The 19,772-nt window shown below is 49.7% G+C and overlaps 1 protein-coding gene across 2 annotated transcripts in view; it reads left to right on the top strand.

Annotated features, from left to right (window-relative positions):
* Nucleotides 1-19,772, top strand: part of Agpat3 (1-acylglycerol-3-phosphate O-acyltransferase 3) — a 91,194-nt gene that overhangs the window by 15,359 nt on the left and 56,063 nt on the right. For both annotated transcript variants that reach the window (XM_031348756.1, XM_031348755.1), the window contains one exon: nucleotides 15,193-15,253. The gene's annotated coding sequence lies outside the window, so the exon portion shown is untranslated. The remainder of the gene's footprint in view (nucleotides 1-15,192; nucleotides 15,254-19,772) is intronic.

The raw sequence follows: 19,772 nt of genomic DNA, 5'->3' as shown, positions 1-19,772 counted from the left end.
GAGAGAGAGAGAGAGAGAGAGAGAGAGAGAGAGAGAGAGAGAGGAGAGAGAGAGGAGAGAGAGAGAGGAGAGAGGTTCTTGCGCTAAAAACCCTGTTCAGGATGCCCTGCAGCCCAGCTTGAGGCAGCCGGTGAATGGATGAGCCAGGAGTAGTACAGTGTTCACACAGCAGACAAGTCGACGCAATAGCTGTGAAGAGGAGAGAGGGGCCGGTGAGAGGGCTCAGGGGTAAAGGGGTCTGGAGTCTGCTGCCAAGCCCAGGGACCTGAGTTTGATCCTCATGGTCCACATGTGGAAGGGGAACGCTAACTCCTGAAAGCTGTCCCCTGACCTCCATGCTGTGGCACATGTATAACACACACACACACCATATGGAAAAGGGAGCAAGAGACAGACAGGTGTGCGTGTCTTGTTTCCACTCAGAGCCCACACCCTGGCAGGCTTGTGGCCTCAAAGGCAGGGTACACAGGCAGATTCAGGTGGACCAGCAGACTTAGCTCACAACCTCAGTGCTGGCTATACCGGTGTGCTCAGTTTTCGAGCTGCACACTTAAGATGCATCACCTGTTTACATGTTGTACTTGAATAAGGAGTGACAGGAGACTTGAAGGAGTTACAGTGTCGAAGACAGATCCCAGAAAACGTAAGAGGAAGCCAGGCCTGTCTGACTGCTCTCCCGACTCGTGGTCAGCAGGATCTGCTGGAGAGGGAGCGGGCTGCCCTCAGGGGCCTCTCTGGGATCCCTGGGAATGGAGGCTCAGAGAGGGCAGAGGAGAGAGGCTTGGCCACGAGGGACAGAAAGCATGTGGCTTGCCATTACTCCTCAAGAGCAGGTGATGTCCAGCCCCGAGCTTTGAACGTGTGGGGCCGGGCATCCTGCAAGCCAGGAATAAGGCTTGCCGCAAGAACTTAGGGAATCGCCTTCCCTGGGGAACCGACTTATGGCTGAGGTCATACATGGGTCTGCAGGGGTGCCAGCATGCTGGAGGTGACCAGTGTGAACAGGTTACTGTGGGTCTTGGACACAGCCAGGCTAGGCAGAGGGGAACCGGCTTGTGACTGGGATAGAGGAGAGAAGAGCCTGTTCTTCTTAGGCAGGTGTCACCGAGGCCGTTTGGCTAGAGTATGGTTTAATGCTTGCTTTCCACTTCCAAATTACCAGGCCTTCCTGGACTTGGGAAATGATATAAGGCTGTGTTGGGCAATATAGATCAAGTCCTGAGAAGCCTTCTCCAGGTACCAAGAGTGAGGAAACCAGGACATCTCAAATGCTGCGACTGAAGTCAGGCACATTGATGGCCACCCTCTTAGAGCAGATTTCACATCCCTAGGCTGGACACCTTCACCCCAGGAGGCCCTGAGGTGAAGGGGGCGGAGGGTTCACAGGATGACTCTGCAGGTCTGTTCACAGGGGCCACTGTTGGCTGTGTGCCAAGGAGGAGTCCCCAGGTACAGCTCCAGGGATAGTCAGGATGAGGGTTGGGGTCGGATGGGATGCAAGAACATGTTTTCAAAATCCCTACATGGAAATAAATGAGTTCACAAAAGGGGCCAGCTGGGTGGGAGGGAGGAGGTGGCTCTGTGGACCGTGGTGCTAGCTTATCTATCATATTGCCAGGAGAAGGCTGAGGCAGGAGGATAGGGAGTTCCGGGCCAGCTTGGGGTACATAGCATGGCCCTGTCTAAAGGGGTTTCCTTTCTCCTCTTGTTTCTGAGACTCTCCTGCTGAATCGGTGGAGCCTCGGGACGCCCTTCTCCCTGTTCTCTGGGTGAACTGTCCGATTTCTTGCTTTACTAGGACCACCCAGCTTCTCTAGTTGGCCATGAGGCATATTTATGATGTGTTAGCACTCTCCTGTAGATTTGTTAAAGTTTGTTAGGAACTCTTCGTATCTGTTGGGAAGCAAGTATACCCTCAACCCCATCCCACTCCCCATTTCCTGTATCTTCCTTGCCATTCAGATTCCGGGTTGTACTAACTACAGGCCTGAAATAGGTGGGGGCCTCTTTCTAAGGGTAAGAGAGTGAGGGTTTGGAGGAGGCGTTCCCCATAAGTCGCCAGCATTTGAAAACTTGGTTCCCAGCTGGCAGCTATTTGGGAAGGATCAGGAGGTGTGGCCTTGTTGGAGGTGTGTCAGTCAGGGTGGGTTTTAGGTTTCAGAAGCCTTGTGGTGTCCCAGGTACTCTTTGCTCTTTGCTTCCTGCTTGTGGAGTGAGACTTGAGCTCGCAGCTGCTGCTCCAGTGCCACGCCTGCCTGCCTGTTGCCTCACTCCCCACCCACCATGATGGTCATGGATTCTTCTTCCTCTGGAACCATGAATCCCAAATAAACCCTTCTCTGTCTGTAGGTTGTCGTGGTGATTTTATTTTATTTTATTTTATTTTATTTTATTTTAAATCACAGTCATAGAAAAGTAGGTGGAGCTGGAGAGATGATGGCTCAGCGGTTAAGAGCACTGACTGCTCTGCCAGAGGTCCTGAGTTCAAATCCCAGCAACCACATGGTGGCTCACCACCACCCGTAATGAGATCTGAAGCCCTCTTCTGGTGTGTCTGAAGACAGCTACAGTGTGCTTACATATAATAAATAAATCTTTAAAAAACGAAAAGTAAGTAAGACAGAGAGTTTGTGTGAGGTTGGAGAAAATGTCCCTTAAGGAGGCTCTTAGTCCGGGCCTGGTTTTTAAAGTTTGTGTGCGTGCACATTTTCATGCATGTGCATATGTAGGTATGCATGTGTGTGGAAGCCAGTGGCCAGTGTCAGATGTCTTCCTCTTTTGTGCTACATCTTCTGAGACAAGAGTCTTTTGGTAAACCTGGAGCTCCCTGATTTGCTAGGCTGATTGTCTATCAAGCCTTAGGGTTCCCCCCCACCCTTGCCTCCCAGTACTGAGGTTACAGCTACAGTCTGATGTCTTACGTGGGTGGTGGGGACCAATTCAAACCCTGTGCCAGCTGAGCCATCCTCTTAGCCCTTGGATTTTTTTGGAAGATATGTTTTAACATCCTCACTCCATATCTGCTGTGAGGTGTGTCCTGTCATTTTCTTGAGCCTCCGTTATCTCCTTCTATGGCAGCAGCCACCTCACACATTGGGCTTCACGGCATCTCACCTTTCCTGTGGGCCAGAGGTTGGGGTGTCACTCGGGGTTACTCAGACTCATTTCTCCTCACGGGGAGCAGCATGGTGCCAGGTGCCCACTGTCTTCTGTGAAGGTCTGTGTAGGAAGGAGCTGGCTCCAGATTCCTGTGTAGCTTCCACCAGGAGTCAGGGCCTTGTCGGTTCATGCTAACAGGGTACCTTGCTCATTTACAAGCAAGTGGGGGGGGCAAGGGAGAGAAGAGGACAAAGATGGAGAGAGAGGGAAGGGTGCGGGGAGGAAGCTCGAGCCAGGACAGAAGTCGCCATGATGTTATCTTGGGGTTATTACATTTCAGTACTTACAGGAGCCTCTGCTGAGTGACCCTTTATCCTCTACTTACAGGGAAGTGCCAGGTTCTGCACATGGGGAACAGAATACTAGGGCCAGTGCTAGGGAGGAGAAGATGGGTGAGTCAATCGTGTCCCTGTGGGAGTGTCTGGCCATTTCAAGTCATCAGGTCCATAGTACAGAGCCATTCTGTCTCTTTACTGTATAATCCCACATATCAGCCCCATGTGGCACAGGCCTTTAATCCCAGCACCCAGGAAACAGAGGTAGGAGGACCTCTCTGAGTTCAAGGCCAGCCTGGTCTACAGAGCAAGGTTCAGGACAGCCAGGGCTACGCAGAGAAACCCTGTCTCAAAAACAAAAACAACAGAATTCTGTGCTGCAGCTGGCTGCAGTCCCCTCTTCGTCTCGGTTCCTCTCTCTGGTTTCCACAGAGTTTTTGGCAGCTGAAGAACTGTACACATAGCATAATGAACACACACCAGTGATAGACTCGCCTCACCAAGGAGAATGGCAGCTTCTCTGGCCATCACCGTCACATCTGCTTTTTCAGTCACCCAGCCTGCGTGCACCCTTCTCTTTTCTCCATACTCAGGCTTTTCCATGTATCTTTCTGCTAGGCTGAAGTTGAAACTTAACTCTGTGTGTGTATGTGTGTGTGTGTGTGCGCACACATGCGCACACATGTCATGAGAAACACAGAGGCAGAGAGACACACAGATCTATTCACCTCAGGAGCCATCCACCTGTTTTTTGAGGCAGGGCCTCTCACTGAACCTGGAGCACACCGACTCTGTCCTTCTGGCTCCACCTTCACATTGCTGGGATTTCAAGCGCGGGCCACCACATTTAAATTTTTAGGGGGGTTCCAGGAACCAAACTCAGGTCCCTGTGCTTTCTTGACAGGAGCTTCCTGGCTGAGTCCTCAAGCATTGTCTTGGTCCTCTGGCTTTCTGCCCCTCTCCGCTCTCCTGTCTTTTTCTCTTCCCTGTTCTGTCTTATACATAGGGTTTTTGTTATTCATCCCTAAGCATTCTAAGATTTCTTTCTTCCCCTTTACAATTTTTCTTCTTTCTTTTTCAGGGTCTCTTTAGTAGCCATGAAACTCACTATGAAGTCTGAAACTCACTATGTAGTCTGAGGCTAGCCTCAGACTCACAGAGATCCTCCCGCCTCTGCCTCCCTAGTGCTGGGATCAAAGGTGTGCGCTGCCACCTCTGGCTCATTCTAAGATTTCTTATTCCTCTGTTGACTGTCAGGTCACAAGCCAGGCAGCTGGTTTTTGAGGGATCTGCCTGTCTCCACCTCTCATCCCAGCATCTCTAGAATTAAAGGACATGCACCCTTCACCCAATCTTTTTTTTTTTTTTTAAGATTTGTTTATTTTATGTATATGATTACACTGTAGCTGTCTTCAGACACACCAGAAGAGGACATCGGATCATATTGCAGATGGTTGTGAACCACCATAGGGTTGCTGGGAATTGACCTTGAGACCTCTGGAAGAGCCGTCGGTGCTCTTAACCACTGAGCCATCTCCCCAGCCCTCACCCAATCTTTTTATGTGGGTCCCGGGGTCTGAACTCAGGCCCTCACAATCTTGAAAGGCAAGGGCTCTCCCACTGATCTGTCTCTCCAGGATGCTATGCACACATGTTAACTGAGCATGTCTGAAGTCCCCCTGCTCAATTTGTGGGTACGAATCTCTCTGTGCTCCTGACTAGAGCCAGGGGTGGCACTGAGCCACAGCTGTTGTAGACTTACAAAGGGGAACTGGACATGGGATTGCAAGGGAGGGCGAAGAAACCACGAAGATGGTGGGGGAATCTGTGTGATGCCAGAGGAATTAAACAGCGACAAGCCACTGACGGAACAGCACGCTTAAGTGTGCCAAATGACTCAGCTGTCTCGGGGGAACTGCGTCCTGTCTGCCTGTGGAGGACAGGACACACATTCCAGGGAGTTCAGGCTAAGAAGGCCTTCCCTCTTCAGCCTGTCATTAAATAGGACTCCTAACTAGCAGGGGACATGGCTGCACAGTGCATTTTTCTTAAACCTTGATTTTCATCAGCTTGTGTAAGAAGGCAAGGCTCCAATGTCAGTGGGGTTTTTTTGTTTGTTTGTTTGTTTGTTTGTTTCACAGAGTTTTTGGCAGCTGAAGAACTGTACACATAGCATAATGAGCACACACCAGTGATAGCTAAATACTGTTGTTTTTATTTTATTTTAGACATGGGTTAGCCCTGGGCTGGCCCTGATTTATGCTTGCTTCGGGCAGCTAAGAGCTGGGATTACAGGTGTGTGCCACTTTGGCTGTTAGCATTAAAAAAAAAAAAGACGTGTGTGTGTGTGTGTGTGTGTGTGTGTGCGCGCGCGCGTGTACGTGTGTGTACGTGTGTGTGCGTGTACGTGTGTGTGAGAGTGTGTGCATGTGTGTGCCAGAGGAAGCCAGAAGAAGGCGTTTGGTTCCCTGGACCTGAGGTTACAGGTGGTGGTGAGCCACCTGATTTGGGTTCTGGGAGCTGAGCTTGGATGCCCTCAACCACTGAGCAAACTGTCCAGGTCTGTGAACATGGATCTTTAAATGGGACAAGCAATAATTCAAATGCAGCTCTAAAAAGATGGGTAGTTGGGGTGATGGAGTTGGTGGACAACTCAGCTGATAATGCTAGATAGAACCAATGGAAAGAAGCCAGGCATTGTGGCATCTGCTTGTGATCCCAGCTCAGGTAAGGCAGAGACAGGTGTATCTTTGGAATCACTGGCCAGATGGTCTACCTATTTAATAAGCTCTGGGCTAGTGGGAGACCCTGTCTCAAAAATGGGGGTGGGGCTAGAGAGATGCTCAATGGTTAAGGACAGTTGCTGCTTCTGCAGAAGATCAAGACTTAGTTCCCAGCACCCACATGGCAGTTTAACCAACTATAACTTCAGTTCCAGAGGATGTGACACTTTTGATCTCTGTGGGCTCCTCCATTCTTATGATGCACAGACATATACTCAGGCACACACGCACATACATGTATACACTGAGACATACACACATGCATATATATACACATATATGCACATATATCTATATATGCATGCATGTATAGATGCACATATATGTATGTATGTACATATATATACATACATACATGCATACATGTTTATATCTGTGTTTGCCCCTCACTTTCCCTTCAGGCTTTGCTGGGTCCTGCAGTCTCCCTTTGTCTCACTGGTGACATTTCCCCATCTTACCCCGGACTCTCTCTCCCCACCCCCCAAACCGCCTTTATCTCCACCTGAGTTCGGATGCTCTCCTGTACGTGCCCGCACACACCAAGCACACCATCACACCTGTGCAGTGTCTCTGTGGTTCTTTTCCTGATGCTCACTCGCTCATTGAGTGAGTTATCAGGTTAGACCAAGAGGGGTGCAGGAAACCCTGTGGTGCAGCCAGCGGATCAAGATCAAGATTCCTCCACTCTGTGTTATTAGTGTGATGGGCTCTCCTGTGTAGTTTTCACAAGCACAGAGCAGGTGATGCCTCCTGACTGTGTGTCCAGACCCGGCCGGCTGTCCCAGGCTCTGCTCGTTACACTGGCACATAAAGGAGCAGCCCTGGATGCTGCTGTGGGTTTTCATTTTCATTTATTTTCTAGTTCTGAAAAGCCAGCACACTAACGTTTCGTGTATCTCTCTGTCATGCACTTCCATAGATAGTGTTGTGTTGTGTGTGCCGTGCGTTATGAGGATGGGTGGCAGGTTTCTGGTTGACCGTGAGTGTGCAAGGTGTTGAATCCTGACCTCCCCTCAGGCCCAGACTTGAAGCTGGCTGGACCCATGGGTAGTGGATACTTCCTCTCTTCTGACTGTAGCCTCCATGCACAGCCCATTGTGTGTATGAGAGGGGTATGCACATAGGCTTGCACATGGGACACCGTGTGCATGCACCACATGCTGTGTGAATCTCATTTGGCTACCCAGCGTGGCAGCGATCTGTGCCAATGACTGGCATACTGAGGAGGGACAGCGGCGGCAGCGGCAGCAGCTCAGGACTGAGTCTGTAGGAAATGTCCAAAACTGGCCATGGTTTCCTGGAAGGGTCCCAGAACCTTTCTCCTCTGGCCTTGTTCCTCCTTCTCCCTCCAGCAGCAGCTCAGGAGAATGGTAGTCCGGCTGTTTCTGTCACCATAGCAATGGGGCATGTGACACCTCTGCATGGCACTCACTCCACTGTGGGAACTTGGCGTGTGGACGTTACGTCTGCCGCTGTAGCACTGCCCTTTGCCTCCCTGGGTGTTTGCCCCAGCATACCAGTGAAGTACCGGTCCTTTTCCTTTTTGTTGCTGGGTCGTGCATGGCTCAGCCAGTCTGAGGGTATAGCGCCCTCCTGCCGGGGGAACAGCAGTGACAGCTGGAAGTCTGTGGCTCTCTTCTTGAGGGCTCAGGTGAGGCTGTCCGCGCATCTGTCCTTGGTCCTCTCCTCTCCTCACTTGCTGACCCAGGATGGTGTGGGAGAACTGCGAGGCAGGACCTTAGGCATGAGTCCAGTGCTAAGCTCAGCATCCTGGCCTTCTCATTAGGGGAGGGCCTCCTGGCCTAAGAGGAGAATTTCCCAGTTCAGTGGATGCTGGAGACAGGCCACATATACATCTGTTGCCTGAGAAACACATAATTACATCCACACAGGACAAGCTTCTCGGCAGTGACTCTGTCAGTTGCTCTGTCTGCCTTCGATTATGTCTACCAAAGAGTAGAATGTACAGCTGGTGGCCTGCTGTTTCTGGACACTAGCATGGTGTCATCAGGCATCTGTGGAGCCTTGTTACAGTAGCTCTTACGTGCTGCCCTCATATGGATGGAGATGGAGTTGACAGGCTGTACCTAGGATTTTGAAGCGGCATCCACCTCCCTGCCCAATTCTTGGGCATGTCCATGCTGGGGACAGAATGGTCCAGCTCAGGCTGCCTGGAAGGAGCTGAGGAGAGGGTAGCTACCATCCCTGGCTAGGCGGTCAGGGCAGGCTTCATCTTCCTGCTTGCTGGGTGTTGGGCAGTAGCCATTTCTGGGACCCCTAGTGCCTGGATAGCCAAGTGTTTGACATCTCTACCCATGTGGGAATGAAGCTTTGAGCTTTATTGGTGTCTGGTGAGGCCCACTCAGGAGGCAGCAGTGTGTCCCTTCACGGTGGCAATGGGTGCCCCCTCCGTGACCATATCCCTAGGGCATTGGGAGCCAGCAGTTGAACATGAACCCTAGGTTCCGTTTGGTGGTGTGCACATCTGGACAGATTACAGGAGGCACCCGCCCGGTTCTGCCTGTCAGCTCTGTTCCTGGGACCCTAAGGTGGCTGACCAGCAAAGTTTTCTCATGGTGCCTGGGTTGCTGGCACTCAGATCAGGATAAAAGCCAGGCAGCTGTCACCCTGTCCCCTTTCTCCCGTCCATTTCTGCCTGCAGCTGAGAAGTTGCTCCTGTCTTTTCCGTGCGAGGCCCTGAGCTGGGACATCCCTTCTTTGTGTGAGCTTCATTGCACAGGTACATGAGCAGGCAGGGAATGAGCCTGGACTGTGTGGTGGTGACATCAGTGGTGTGTGAGGCACGCCTCTGAGCTGGACTCTGGCTTCTCAACGTCAGCCATGGTCTAGGAACTCTGAGGCATCCAGTAAGTGGTCTCAGCCCAGAGACCCAGGTTCATGTGTCTTCTTCCACAGCCCTCAGATCCCCAGCCACTCGTCCTGTGCCTGAGCCTTGAGTAGAGGGTCCTAGTGCCTGTTCTGCTGAGAAGCAGGTGTAACTTTAGCAGCTAGACCCCTTGGTAGGATCTGTACTAGAGGCATGGGCTTGTCCCTGTTTTCAACTCAGTGGAGTTTGGCAGTCTTAACCAACCACAGAGCTGGGCCAAGTCACATGTCTGTCCCTGGCTCCTGGCACTTTCCCTTGTGTCTTCTGGCTTAGCTCTCCTGGTGCAAGCCCCCACCCCCAACCCCTTTCCCATGTCCTGGAGAGATCTGGTCACTAGGCCTTGGGTAATGCTTGTCAGTGAAAAAGCTAATAAAGAAGATCAGGACTCTATATCAGGACACTAAAACCCACTTTCTGCTCAGTGGAGCATGGCTTTGTAATTTGCAGCAAGCTGTGGCCTGCCGGGACCTAGCTTACTTGCCTCACTGCTTGGGGACCTTTTCCTGGTTCAGCCTATTTTCCCAGTGGCTTTGGGTGGTCCCAGTACTAGGCTAGGAGGTCTTGTGCTGGTCACAGAGGGGAAGAGAGCTGTAGGTCGTCCTTGAGTGTGGGAATAACTTAATAATTTGTTTCTTCTCAGCTCTCTTTGTTCTCAATCACCACTGATCATTCAAAGTCGACAGTCAAAACAGAGCTTTCCTTCCCCCCAAAAATGCTGACAGTGAGTTTTGCCGGCACAGCCACCTTGCTCGCTCCTTGCTGCCCATCGCTCTGGAGGGATCACAGCAGACTGTGCCAACCACGAGCCAGAGGTTCTTAGCGTCTTCCCTGTACAACTGCCAACCTCAACTCCAGACAGAAGGGGCCTGGCAAAGCAACCAGTCAGGATTGAGGGAGACGCTCACACATCAGGCCTAGAACTGTTTGTGTGACATTTGAAGAGGACTGGATGTGGGTTGGCTGCTGGCTGGTATGAGGGGCGAGCTGTTTCGTCCTCCATGTGCGCAGAGTGCTGTGCTTGTGAACAGGGTACTAGGAGAGCCAAGCTGAGCCCTTACAGGGCTCAGGAAAGAACACATACATGTGTATGCACACTAAGACATTTGGCAAAGTGCTAAATTTAAACTAGATAGATACTCATACCCAGATGTTTGTTACTATAGCTTCAACTCTCTACAGAATTTTTTAAAGAAAGTTTTTCTTGTTTTTCTCAAGAAATCTGGAGAGCCAAGTTTGTTGGCTCATACCTTGTAATCCCAAGATCTGGAAGGCTGAACCAGGAATATGAGAGCAAGGCCAGCCTTGGCTACATAGCAAATTTGAGGTTAGCTTGGGCTACCTGAGACTGTGTTTCAGAAGACTAAAAGAAGGGGGCTGCTTGGATGGCTCAACCTTGCAAACATACAGACCCACTTGGAGAAACGTGTGGAGATGGGACCCCAGCATTGGCATGGCCGGGAGAAGCAGACAGGAGGATCCCTGGGCTCACTGACCAGCCCATGGTATTTAGTCGGTAAACTCCAGGCCAGTGAGAGATCCTGGGTCAAAGGAGATGGATGGTACTTGCGCGCGCGCGCACACACACATACACACACACAGAAACAGACAGACAGACAGACAGAGATTGGAGAAGGTGGTCTTGGACACTAGCCTGCTGGGAGGCCTTTCTTTCTGTGGGTGTGTCTTGTTGAACGTGTCCTGTACTAGTCACTGTGATGGCAGCGTTGGACTGACTCAGCTCTGTGAACCGCAGAGACAGGGATGTCTGTCGCTATTCATCCAGCACTTTGCTGACTTAAAGATCCGTTTGTAGGTTATCTCGGTCCTCCTGCCTCCGTTTCCTGAGTGCTTGGGTTATAGGGGTGCACTGTCACATTGGATTGGTTTGCTTTGTGTTTAGGTCCTTTATCAAGCTGAGGATATTTTCTTCTATGCCTTGTGTTTCTAAAGGTTTTAGCTCATGGTGGTGGTAGTAGTGACGATGATTTACAGGATGGGACACCACACATTTCATGTCATCCTTGCACAGTGGCCTGCTAACCTCAGTGTGTGCACTGCTGATGTCTGTACTCATTTTGGCTTTTTAAACCATGCCTTTAAATGATGTTACCAACTTAACCCATCAGGCTGCTTCCCTTCGATTGCTGATCACTGTTCAGCCCTCTGGCTTTCCTGTGGAGACCTGGCCTAGCCTTGCTCTTTGATGAGCCACTTGATGATCTTCCTGGGGGCTGTGTCTATGGGCACACATGACATCTGAGAGATTATCCAGTAACAGCTCTCCATCTCTCCACAGCTCCCCCTACCCCCTTTTTAATAACGAGAAGATTAGACTAGCCTCAAATGTGTTTGGCAGGGACCGGGCCTCTCCTACTTCTGTTTTCCTATTTCTCTTCGTGTCTTGAGAGAGTTTGAAAAGCGGGGCTCCTGCTCTGGCTGTTCGAAGGGTCTCGCTTAGGGCTCTCTGAGCTTGGGTAACTTTTTCTTTTGAGTGCTGGGGTTTGACTTCCAACTTGCTTTTCTCGTTCTTAAGTAGTCTCATCCATGACTACAGCTTCTCTTTGAGCCTTAGATTTTTTTTATCAGATTTATTTATTTAATGCATGTGAGTGTATGTATGTGCACTGTATGCATGCCTATGGGTGGTTGTGAACACCAAGTGGGAGCCGGGGAACTAAATATGGGTCCTCTGCAAGAACAGCAAGTGCTCTTAACCATTGAGCGATCTTGCCAGCACCCCCACCCCCTTTATTGATATTTTTTTGGAGGGTGAAATTGGGTGGAGTAGAGGATCTCCATGTAGATCAGGCTAGCCCAGAACTCCCTATGTAGCCCAGGCTAGCCTGTATTCCTTGATATCCAGATATAACAGCCCTTGGTGCTTGATGGCCATACAAGGTATCACATAACAGCTTGCTGAGGGGCTATTAGTGTTCCCTCATTTTGTGGAGTCCAAGCAAGGCAGTGGTACTTTCCTTAGTCTGGTATGTCCAGTAAGTTCTTGGGACTTGGTTTTCTGATATGATTTTAATATTTCCCTGGGCCCCTACAGTATCAACAACTTGTAGGGTGGCACTCTTTCTGTCCTTAGAAATAAGTGATTTATCAGATTGCTGGATAGATAGTGCCTGGGTACAGTTTCTGGCTCCATCCAGGGGCAGTCATCATCCTCCCTCGAAATGGAGTCAAAGTTGCTTCTGAAATGAAGTCTCTTTTCGGTCTCCTTGGAAGGCCTCTCTGTACAGTCTGGGGTCTCTCAAAGCAGAGCACAGCCTGACGTCTACACATAGAGAGCCTTTTCAGTTGAAATTGACCATCTTTTTCTTAATGTCTGAATAATTTTTATTTTATTTTTATTTTTGGTCTTACTGTGTAGCCCTGGCTATCCTGGAACGTCAAATATATAGATCAGGCTAGCCTCACAAGAGATCCACCTGCCTCTACTTCTGCTGGGATTCAAGGTATATGTCGCCATGCTCTGCTTGACAAAATAATTTAACCAGAGCTGCAAGTAGAGAGTGTGTGTGCATGCTAAGTTTTCTTTCCTTCCCTCCCCATGGTTTTTTTTTTTTTGTGGAGCTAGGAACATAATCCCAGGCCTTGTTCACTACTGAGCCCTCCGCACTGAGCTGCACACCAGCCCTTTACATAATTTCTGAGTGACTATCACATTCTTTTCCCATTTGTAGTTTGTACAATGCCCCCTGTGGAAGCCTTACTTACCAAAACTGACCATGGCTTCCTTGTTTGGGAAGACCCAAGACCCAAGAGCCTGAGGACCGTCAGCCACAATCACTTCCCTCTCCTACCACGCTGCTGGGTAGCTAATTCTGTCTTATTTATTGACAGTAGTTCATGTCTTTTGTCAGTAGTAGTTGGTCAGGAGACCAGCTCTTGCTCTGTCACCCTGGCTGGCTCCTGCCCTCGTGACCTTTGCTGCCTCTGACTCTTGAGGCTGAGGCCACAGGGCATCTGTACTTGGCCTTCCCACTTTCTCTTCTGTGTGCAGTTTTAATTTTCTTTTATTTCATTTTGTGTTATTTTTTATTTTTATTTTTTTAAATGGAGTTGGGAATTGAATTTGTCTGTGCCTGGACTTGTGTATAAGAATCTGAACTTCAGTCCCTAGAACCCACATAAAACTGTTGGGCATGGTGGTGTCGCTATAATGAAAGCTCTGGGAGGCAGAGCTAAGGGGATCCAAGGGACACTACCAGCCAGACTGTCTGGACTGTGAGTTTTCAAACTAATGAGAGACCTTGTTTCAAAAGAGGCAGTGGCTTTCTTTTGTTTCATTGTTTCTTTCTTTCCTTTTTGCTTTCTTTGTTTCTTTCTTTGTTGCTTGCTTGCTTGCTTGCTTCTTTTCTTTCATTTGTTAATTTTATGAGAACAAGGTGTCACAATGTAGCTGGCCTGGAACTTCCTCTAGACCAGATGATCTTGAAGTCATAGAGACGCACCTGTTTTTGACTCCCTAGTAGTGATTATCTTAAAGGTACACTGTCCTCAACTGTTTTAAGTTTATTTTGGAGTTAACACATGATTGTTAGCTGCCATGTGCATGCTTGGAATTGAACTGGTGTCTTAGGGGAGAGCAACCAGTGCTCTAAACCACTGAGCAATCTCTCCAGCCCCAGTGGGTACCATTTCTGAAGATGTTACCTAAGGTCCTCAGGAGTACACACACACACACACACACACACACACACACACACACACACACACACACGTTTTAGAGGTAAAAACCATCTTGGCTGGGATTGATTTGGTCAGTTAAATGGTGCAGAAGAGATCAGAGTATTATTCAAAGACTTTGAATAAGCATGCTTTTCAAAGGATGCTTTGAAAAGCAAAAAAGACAAGAAAACACCAGTGGGCCTGTGTCAAGTGGAAAAGAACATAAAGGTCTCACATGCTGAGAAAAAGTAAGGCCTTAAAATTTTCCAAATTTGGTGAAAATTTAAATCCAAGAAACTCACCAAACCCTACCCTGAAGAAGCAAGATAATCCACAGTGAGCTGCTGAAGCCAGGCTGGGGGGCTTCTTCCTGTCCCTGTCGCTACAAAGGGCAGAGCTGATAGTGGAATAGATCTTCTCTCATGAATATGTGAACCAAAGACAATGTGGAGGCAGTTTAAAGTACTGGAAAGTGGCCAGGCGGGGTGGCATGAGCCTCTAATCCCAGCACCAGGGAGCCCAAGGAAGGAGGATTATGAGTTTGGACCCTGTTCTCTTCTCTTGAGGACACCAAGACTCAAGACCCAATCATTGTCAAAGACACTGCTGTCTGTACTGTCAACTCAGTGGGGTAGGGACACAGACACTCTCTCTGCTGCACCCAGCAGAATGGTCTTTGGCCTTAAGAGAGAGACCCATCACAAAAAGAGCGATTGCGCGATGCCACTTACATGAAGTTGCTAGAGTTTCCAGTGTGCAGACAGAGAGCAGTCTGGGTACTGAGGGCTGGGCTGCTGGATTATGGGAGAGGCTGGGTATCCCTCTGGGAAGATGGGAAAGCTCTGTGGGTGGAGAGGACCAGTGGCTTTGCAGCTGTACACATGTGTTTAACATGCCTCAAACATGCTTAGTGTGCATGTCAGTCTTGTGTGCAGGTTTTGCCAGTTTAAAATAGAGGTTTTGGAGTACTGATCTTCAAGGGCTGGGATGTGGCACGGCGTGGCAGGGCTGATGGGCCAGAGAAGCCCAGTGTGTGAGAAGGGTCACCATCACAAGTTGGACAGTGGCTCTGTGTAGGACAGGCCCTGGCAGAGGGAGGCTTCTCTGTTGTTCAGGGCAGATGCAGCAGCCTGTCTCCACTGCTTAGGGACCCGCAGGTCTCTGCAGTGGTTTCCAGTGTCCTGGGATGTAACTGGTGCCTGTCTCTGGGTTTGTTCATCTATGAGTCATCTGTGAGCCTCCTGCTATGCAATGGGAGTGCAGGCTCAACTTCCTGAACCCCAGGGGCATGATCCTGGGATTGGCTTGAATCCCTATTGAAGTTCCTGCCTCTCGCTGTTTGCCTGCTTTGAGGGAAATGCCTCTCCTAAACCCTGTATGCCACATTCATGACCATGTCCTCCTCTTCTAGGCCCTGCAGGTCAGACACCCTTGAGGACAGCCATCGCCTGGCCCTGCTAGCCTGTGCCTTGGTAAGTGAAGAGAGCACGGTGGGTTTCATGAGTTTGTGCCTGCTTATCTCTGTGTGTGTCCTGGGCACAGCCTAGGTGTGGGTCCCCTGTGTGACATGGCCAGTTCTGAGTAGTGGAAGATCTTTGACTCCAGTGTATACCTAGATTAGATAGGGATACTGGGACCATCTGAGCCCTGGGCCTTAATATGCCTGATGATTCTCTCTCTCTCTCTCTCTCTCTCTCTCTCTCTCTCTCTCTCTCTCTCTCTCTCTCTCTCTCTCTCTCTCTCTCCCCCCCCCTTTTTTTTAAGACAGGGTTTCTTTGTGTAGCCTTGGCTGTCTGGAACTCACTCTGTAGACCAGGCTGGCCTCGAACTCAGAAATCTGCCTGCCTCTGCCTCTCAAGTGCTGGGATTAAAGGCGTGTGCCACTACCACCTGGCTGCCTGCTGATTTTCTTAAAGGACATGAATTTTAATGCCCTCTATGGTCAAGAGGCATTTATATCTGTCATCCATCCATCTATTCATCTGTCTATCTATCTATCTATCTATCTATCTATCTATCTATCTATCTATCTATCTCTGTATCACCAGTAAAGAGCTGGTGAGCTAGGATGCTGGTGAGCCAAGGTGGCTACCAGGAAACAGCTCTCACACGCCATCCCCTCAACAGAATGGCCCCAGAAGCACACCAGTCTCCTTGAGACTGGCAGACAGCCACCTACCTGGGACCTGAAAGCTTGTGGCCCTGGGGTCAGAGTTGCTTCCTGATAGAAACAGGATTGGTGCATCTCCTTCTGGAGAGCACAGGGGCTGATGCTGGTGGAAAATGGACTCATTAGCTGGGTCGGTTGGGCAGTGGGTTCTGGGTCACTAGGCCTGAGAACAGAGCCTAGCCTTCTGTGTGACCGGAGTGGGACATCTCTCCCTGCTCCCGTGCCCTCACCCTTTGGAGCTTCATGCCATCCCCAGAGCCTTTTAATGAAGGAGCTTGAACCACAGGCTCATCCTTTGTGGTCAAAGCTGGCTCAGGTGGTTTTTCTGCCTTTCCTCTATGACCCAGAGAGATCTGCAGAGTGGGCGCCATCTGTCATGCAGATCCCTTGGCTCAGACTGCAGGTCCATGGTTTAGGTCAATGTCCTAGTTTGTGGCAGGCAGTGGGTGGGTAGTTTAACTTTCTGGGACAAAATTGTATCCAAAAGTATTCTGAAACCCACTGTTTTATTTATGACAACAAAACATTTTGAGTAAGTAGTATTACCCAACACTTGGGAAACTGCTGCAGAAACATCACGTGGTTGGGGCCTGTATGCAGTGCAGAGGGAAACCCTGGCTTAAGCCCTCCCTTCCCAATCCAAAATAGAAATGGGATTGTTGTAACCAAATTCTAGCCTCACACCTTTTCTGTTTATAGTTATGATTTCCTGAAAACAGTATCTAACTTTTCCTGTGTTCCCCCAATTGAATAGCTGGTCCTATAGGTGCCCACAGCAATTTTGACTGACTGGCGCTCTGGGCAGCCCTTCTCCAGGTACAGACATGCACACACACACACACACACACACACACACACACACACACACACACACACACGTTCTTGATGTTTCTGCAAAGAGAACACTTTGCCTACACAGAACTACATTCTTGTGGACCAGTACTCCTCCCCAGAGGAACAGAGATTCTAAAGTCAAGCACCACCATGGCTAATTGTATGTGTGATCAGAGGTTGCCCAGGTGGGAGACAGTACAGATGCTGTGACCCTTCTGAGCCTGGCAACAGGGGTGGACAGCTGCTTGGCAGAGCTCTGTATAAAGTAAGTTGTGTGAGGCACTGAGTATACCTCACCATGGGGACAAGGACTCTGGTTGTGTCACATCCGAGGGCTGGGAAACGAGGTGGGAGAAGTGCCTGAGGTTGGGAACATTGCTGGATCCGGGAAGCTGGGAAATGAGGCCTAAACTGGATCTGGGGTCAGCTCAGTCCCCACAGTGTACTGATGCTCAACTCTCCAAAGGAGGCAAGACAGGAACAGCTCACAGGTTATCATCCCGCTGCTAACGTTGGAATTTCTAGTAACACATTCTTCCTACAACAACTGGCAGCTCTTGAAAGCTTGCAAGGGCCAGCAAGACGTGTCAGTGAGTCAGATCACTTCCTGATGAGCCGGACAACTGAGTCTGACCACAGGAAACATGGCAGAGGGAAGGACTGACTCCTCTATGTTTTCCTTTGACCACCACATGCATGCTATGGTGTGCAACACCCCAAAATAAATAAGTATAAAAAATAATAAATGTGGCTGGAGCAGTGGCTCAGCGGTTAAGAGCATTGACTGCTCTTCCAGAGGTCCTGAGTTCAATTCCCAGCAACCACATGGTGGCTCACAACCATCTGTAATGGGATCCGATGCCCTCTTCTGGTGTGTCTGAAGACAGGTGCAGTGGACTCGTATACATAAAACAAACAAGCCTTTAAAAAAAAATAATACATGCAGCCATTCCAGTAGCTAGTAACATCTGGAAAGGTGCATGCTCCAGGGTCACAGCACAGTGTGGGTTGCTGGAAGACCCATCTTTGGAGAGCCCTGCAGTGGGAGGAAGCACTGTGAAGTTCTGGGCCCTGCTGAGACTCTCCAGGGCGTGCAGGAGACCTTACCTAACAGCACAAAATAATTGGCCAAAAGGGATTTGCCAGCTGAATTAGCAGTTGGGAGGGGGTGGGGCATAGGAGGTGTGTGTGTGTGTGTGTGTGTGTGTGTGTGTGTGTGTGTGTCACCCAGGGACACAGGACTCCAGGAAGTGTGGCCAGCCCTGAGCAGAGCCCATCCGAGTCTACCAGGCAGAGCTACTTCCCAGCAAGGCCTAAATGTCAAGCTCAGGTTGTTTCCAGCCAGGTTGGGAAGCAGGCAGGAATCTTCAGAGGAGTGAAGCTTTCCAGATGGGTTCTTGATTGTGTCTCTCGGAGCAATAGGGGACAATCCTCTCTCGGGTCATGTGAGTGCTGCAGCCCAGGTGTGTTGCCCTGGTGACAAAGGTCTCAGACAAAGTCTGAGGTTGCAGGTAGTGAGCAGGTGCTGGGTGGATGCTTGGAGGCCCAGGATTTCCTGCAGAAGCAGAGAAGGGGAGATAGGTGAAGGCTACACAGGGGCTCACTGGGCAGCGCCTGGGTCTTGCTGTGCTGGGCGGAGATTATCTTTGTATTCTAAAGGGGTTGTGTGAGGGGAGAGCAAAGGGCACAGACATCGCCCTGGCAGGTTGTCTGGTGATGGCAGACATCCTGCAAAGGGAGGCACTTTCCTTGAAAGAAGAGATGAGTCTTATCGGTGCTGGGTGGGTGGGTAGGCTGTCGCCATGCAGACACAAAGATAGGAGCCTGATGTGTGAGTTAACTTTGTTCTCAACACTTAAAATGTAATTATAGAAGTAGCTTATGCTTGTAAAAATTGAATCAGAATCAAGTATAATAAATAAAGCTAGGTTCCTTACTCCATCTAGGATTTCACTCTTCTGGGAGGTTTGTAATTAATCTTCCAGAACTCATAAAAAGCTCCCAGGAACACACAAGCTGCCTGTGTCAGTAGAGTGCTTATCCAGCGTGTACAAAGCCTTGGGAGTGACCCCCAAACACTGCGTACATACACCAGCATGAGGACCAGGCCTGTAATCACAGCACTCCGGACACGGAGGCAAGAGAATCAGGAGATCAAGGTCTTCCTGCCTTCAAAGTGAAGGTTGAGAACAGACTGCATTTGGGCTAGGTTGTACCTTGTTTCAAACAAGCAACAAAATTTTAAGAACACAGCCAGTTACTAACTGCAGTTCTGTGGGGCAGCTTCTCTAACTGGATTCTAGCTGTCAGTTTGCACAGACCTGCCTCTTTTTTAAAAAGCTCTTCTTGCAGGGCAATGGTATGTTGGCACACTCCTTTAATCCTGGTACTTAAGAGGCAGAAGCAAGTGGTCTTTTTTTTTTTTTTTTTTGGTTTTTCGAGACAAGGTTTCTCTGTTAGTCAGGTTAGCCCTGACTGTCCTGGAACTCACTCTGTAGCCCAGGCTGGCCTCAAACTCAGAAATCCACTTGCTTCTGCCTCCCAAGTGCTGGGATTAATTTGTTCATTTTTATTTACATGAGTACGCTGCAGCTGTCTTCAGACACACACTAGAAGAGTGCATTGGATCCCATTACAATTGGTTGTGAGCCACCATGTGGTTGCTGAGAACTGAACTCAGGACCTCTGGAAGAACAGTCAGTGCTCTTAACCACTGAGCCATCTCTCCAGCCTGAGAAGCTGTCTTAAAACAACAACCAAAAGGCCTTCTTGTTTCATCAGTGTCCTGAAGTGTGTGTTTATTTGGGCAGGCTCTCTCACTCATACCTATGCCTGTGGGCTCTGCGATGGCTTAGGGCGGTTAACTGGAATGGGCTCTTGACCCATGCCTCTGGTTTAGAGAGCGGGGTTGAGCTAGCCTGCTCATCTTCCCATGAGGGCCAGCTAGGGCCAGAGGCCACCTGTTCAAAGAACTTGGCAGACTTGGC

Source organism: Mastomys coucha, unplaced genomic scaffold (assembly GCF_008632895.1).
Source record: "Mastomys coucha isolate ucsf_1 unplaced genomic scaffold, UCSF_Mcou_1 pScaffold3, whole genome shotgun sequence".
Classification (NCBI taxonomy): Eukaryota; Metazoa; Chordata; class Mammalia; order Rodentia; family Muridae; genus Mastomys; species Mastomys coucha.
Note: the sequence above shows the minus strand (reverse complement) of the source record. Positions and strands in the feature narration are given on the sequence as shown.